Raw genomic sequence first — 6000 nt, 5'->3', positions numbered from 1 at the left:
GACCAGCTAGATCTACTGTCTCTATTATATTATGACAGACCAGCTAGATCTACTGTCTCTATTATATTATGACACACCAGCTAGATCTACTGTCTCTATTATATTATGACAGACCAGCTAGATCTACTGTCTCTATTATATTATGACAGACCAGCTAGATCTACAGTATCTATTATATTATGACAGGCCAGCTAGATCTACTGTCTCTATTATATTATTACAGACCAGCTAGATATACTGTCTCTATTATATTATGACAGACCAGCTAGATCTACTGTCTCAATTATATTATGACAGACCAGCTAGATATACTGTCTCTATTATATTATGACAGACCAGCTAGATCTAATGTCTCTATTTTATTATGACAGACCAGCTAGATCTACAGTATCTATTATATTATGACAGGCCAGCTAGATCTACTGTCTCTATTATATTATGACAGACCAGCTAGATCTACAGTATCTATTATAGTATGACAGGCCAGCTAGATCTAATGTCTCTATTATATTATGACAGACCAGCTAGATCTAATGTCTCTATTACATTATGACCGACCAGCTAGATCTAATGTCTCTATTACATTATGACAGACCAGCTAGATCTAATGTCTCTATTATATTATGACAGACCAGCTAGATCTAATGTCTCTATTATATTATGACAGACCAGCTAGATCTAATGTCTCTATTATATTATGACAGACCAGCTAGATCTAATGTCTCTATTATATTATGACAGACCAGCTAGATCTAATGTCTCTATTATATTATGACAGACCAGCTAGATCTACTGTCTCTATTATATTATAACAGACCAGCTAGATATACTGTCTCTATTATATTATGACAGACCAGCTAGATCTAATGTCTCTATTATATTATGACAGACCAGCTAGATATACTGTCTCTATTATATTATGACAGACCAGCTAGATATACTGTCTCTATTATATTATGACAGACCAGCTAGATATACTGTTTCTATTATATTATGACAGACCAGCTAGATCTACTGTCTCTATTATATTATGACAGACCAGCTAGATATACTGTCTCTATTACATTATGACAGACCAGCTAGATCTAATGTCTCTATTACATTATGGCAGACCAGCTAGATCTAATGTCTCTATTATATTATGACAGACCAGCTAGATCTACTGTCTATATTATATAATGACAGACCAGCTAGATCTACTGTCTCTATTATATTATGACAGACCAGCTAGATCTACTGTCTCTATTATATTATGACAGACCAGCTAGATCTACTGCCTCTATTATATTATGACAGACCAGCTAGATCTAATGTCTCTATTATATTATGACAGACCAGCTAGATCTACTGTCTCTATTATATTATGACAGACCAGCTAGATATACTGTCTCTATTACATTATGACAGACCAGCTAGATCGAATGGCTCTATAACATTATGACAGATCAGCTAGATCTAATGTCTCTATTATATTATGACAGACCAGCAAGATCTACTGTCTCTATAATATTATGACAGACCAGCTAGATATACTGTCTCTATTATATTATGACAGACCAGCTAGATCTAATGTCTCTATTACATTATGGCAGACCAGCTAGATCTAATGTCTCTATTATATTATGACAGACCAGCTAGATCTACTGTCTCTATTATATAATGACAGACCAGCTAGATCTACTGCCTCTATTATATTATGACAGACCAGCTAGATCTACTGTCTCTATTATATTATGACAGACCAGCTAGATATACTGTCTCTATTATAGTATGACAGACCAGCTAGATCTAATGTCTCTATTATATTATGACAGACCAGCTAGATCTACTGTCTCTATTATATTATGACAGACCAGCTAGATATACTGTCTCTATTATATTATGACAGACCAGCTAGATCTACTGTCTCTATTATATTATGACAGACCAGCTAGATCTACTGTCTCTATTATATTATGACAGACCAGCTAGATCTAATGTCTCTATTTTATTATGACAGACCAGCTAGATCTACAGTATCTATTATATTATGACAGGCCAGCTAGATCTACTGTCTCTATTATATTATGACAGACCAGCTAGATCTACAGTATCTATTATAGTATGACAGGCCAGCTAGATCTACTGTCTCTATTATATTATGACAGACCAGCTAGATCTAATGTCTCTATTACATTATGACAGACCAGCTAGATCTAATGTCTCTATGATATTATGACAGACCAGCTAGATCTAATGTCTCTATTATATTATGACAGACCAGCTAGATCTAATGTCTCTATTATATTATGACAGACCAGCTAGATCTAATGTCTCTATTACATTATGACAGACCAGCTAGATCTAATGTCTCTATTATATTATGACAGACCAGCTAGATCTAATGTCTCTATTATATGATGACAGACCAGCTAGATCTAATGTCTCTATTACATTATGACAGACCAGCTAGATCTAATGTCTCTATTATATTATGACAGACCAGCTAGATCTAATGTCTCTATTATATTATGACAGACCAGCTAGATCTACTGTCTCTATTATATTATGACAGACCAGCTAGATATACTGTCTCTATTATATTATGACAGACCAGCTAGATCTACTGTTTCTATTATATTATGACAGACCAGCTAGATCTACTGTCTCTATTATATTATGACAGACCAGCTAGATATACTGTCTCTATTACATTATGACAGACCAGCTAGATCTAATGTCTCTATTACATTATGACAGACCAGCTAGATCTAATGTCTCTATTATATTATGACAGACCAGCTAGATCTACTGTCGCTATTATATAATGACAGACCAGCTAGATCTACTGTCTCTATTATATTATGACAGACCAGCTAGATATACTGTCTCTATTATATTATGACAGACCAGCTAGATCTAATGTCTCTATTTTATTATGACAGACCAGCTAGATCTACAGTATCTATTATATTATGACAGGCCAGCTAGATCTACTGTCTCTATTATATTATGACAGACCAGCTAGATCTAATGTCTCTATTATATTATGACAGACCAGCTAGATCTACTGTCTCTATTATATTATGACAGACCAGCTAGATCTAATGTCTCTATTATATTATGACAGACCAGCTAGATCTAATGTCTCTATGACATTATGACAGACCAGCTAGATCTAATGTCTCTATTATATTATGACAGACCAGCTAGATCTAATGTCTCTATTACATTATGACAGACCAGCTAGATCTAATGTCTCTATTACATTATGACAGACCAGCTAGATCTACTGTCTCTATTATATTATGACAGACCAGCTAGATCTAATGTCTCTATTATATTATGACATACCAGCTAGATCTAATGTCTCTATTATATTATGACAGACCAGCTAGATCTACTGTCTCTATTATATTATGACAGACCAGCTAGATCTAATGTCTCTATTATATTATGACAGACCAGCTAGATCTAATGTCTCTATTATATTATGACAGACCAGCTAGATCTACTGTCTCTATTATATTATGACAGACCAGCTAGATATACTGTCTCTATTATATTATGACAGACCAGCTAGATCTACTGTCTCTATTATATTATGACAGACCAGCTAGATCTACTGTCTCTATTATATTATGACAGACCAGCTAGATCTAATGTCTCTATTACATTATGGCAGACCAGCTAGATCTAATGTCTCTATTATATTATGACAGACCAGCTAGATCTACTGTCTATATTATATAATGACAGACCAGCTAGATATACTGTCTCTATTATATTATGACAGACCAGCTAGATCTACTGTCTCTATTATATTATGACAGACCAGCTAGATCTACTGCCTCTATTATATTATGACAGACCAGCTAGATCTACTGTCTCTATTATATTATGACAGACCAGCTAGATATACTGTCTCTATTACATTATGACAGACCAGCTAGATCTAATGTCTCTATTACATTATGACAGATCAGCTAGATCTAATGTCTCTATTATATTATGACAGACCAGCAAGATCTACTGTCTCTATTATATTATGACAGACCAGCTAGATATACTGTCTCTATTATATTATGACAGACCAGCTAGATCTAATGTCTCTATTACATTATGGCAGACCAGCTAGATCTAATGTCTCTATTATATTATGACAGACCAGCTAGATCTACTGTCTCTATTATATAATGACAGACCAGCTAGATCTACTGCCTCTATTATATTATGACAGACCAGCTAGATCTACTGTCTCTATTATATTATGACAGACCAGCTAGATCTACTGTCTCTATTATAGTATGACAGACCAGCTAGATCTAATGTCTCTATTATATTATGACAGACCAGCTAGATCTACTGTCTCTATTATATTATGACAGACCAGCTAGATATACTGTCTCTATTATATTATGACAGACCAGCTAGATCTACTGTCTCTATTATATTATGACAGACCAGCTAGATATACTGTCTCTATTATATTATGACAGACCAGCTAGATCTAATGTCTCTATTTTATTATGACAGACCAGCTAGATCTACAGTATCTATTATATTATGACAGGCCAGCTAGATCTACTGTCTCTATTATATTATGACAGACCAGCTAGATCTACAGTATCTATTATAGTATGACAGGCCAGCTAGATCTACTGTCTCTATTATATTATGACAGACCAGCTAGATCTAATGTCTCTATTACATTATGACAGACCAGCTAGATCTAATGTCTCTATGACATTATGACAGACCAGCTAGATCTAATGTCTCTATTATATTATGACAGACCAGCTAGATCTAATGTCTCTATTATATTATGACAGACCAGCTAGATCTAATGTCTCTATTACATTATGACAGACCAGCTAGATCTAATGTCTCTATTATATTATGACAGACCAGCTAGATCTAATGTCTCTATTATATGATGACAGACCAGCTAGATCTAATGTCTCTATTACATTATGACAGACCAGCTAGATCTAATGTCTCTATTATATTATGACAGACCAGCTAGATCTAATGTCTCTATTATATTATGACAGACCAGCTAGATCTACTGTCTCTATTATATTATGACAGACCAGCTAGATATACTGTCTCTATTATATTATGACAGACCAGCTAGATCTACTGTTTCTATTATATTATGACAGACCAGCTAGATCTACTGTCTCTATTATATTATGACAGACCAGCTAGATATACTGTCTCTATTATATTATGACAGACCAGCTAGATCTAATGTCTCTATTACATTATGGCAGACCAGCTAGATCTAATGTCTCTATTATATTATGACAGACCAGCTAGATCTACTGTCTCTATTATATAATGACAGACCAGCTAGATCTACTGTCTCTATTATATTATGACAGACCAGCTAGATCTACTGTCTCTATTATATTATGACAGACCAGCTAGATCTACTGTCTCTATTATATTATGACAGACCAGCTAGATCTACTGTCTCTATTATATTATGACAGACCAGCTAGATCTACTGTCTCTATTATATTATGACAGACCAGCTAGATCTACTGTCTCTATTATATTATGACAGACCAGCTAGATCTACTGTCTCTATTATATTATGACAGACCAGCTAGATCTACTGTCTCTATTACATTATGACAGACCAGCTAGATCTAATGTCTCTATTATATTATGACAGACCAGCTAGATCTACTGTCTCTATTATATTATGACAGACCAGCTAGATATACTGTCTCTATTATATTATGACAGACCAGCTAGATCTAATGTCTCTATTTTATTATGACAGACCAGCTAGATCTACAGTATCTATTATATTATGACAGGCCAGCTAGATCTACTGTCTCTATTATATTATGACAGACCAGCTAGATCTACAGTATCTATTATAGTATGACAGGCCAGCTAGATCTACTGTCTCTATTATATTATGACAGACCAGCTAGATCTAATGTCTCTATTATATTATGACAGACCAGCTAGATCTAATGTCTCTATTACATTATGACAGACCAG

Source organism: Salvelinus alpinus, chromosome 10, assembly GCF_045679555.1.
Source record: "Salvelinus alpinus chromosome 10, SLU_Salpinus.1, whole genome shotgun sequence".
Lineage (NCBI taxonomy): Eukaryota > Metazoa > Chordata > Actinopteri > Salmoniformes > Salmonidae > Salvelinus > Salvelinus alpinus.
This window is presented reverse-complemented; position numbering follows the sequence as displayed.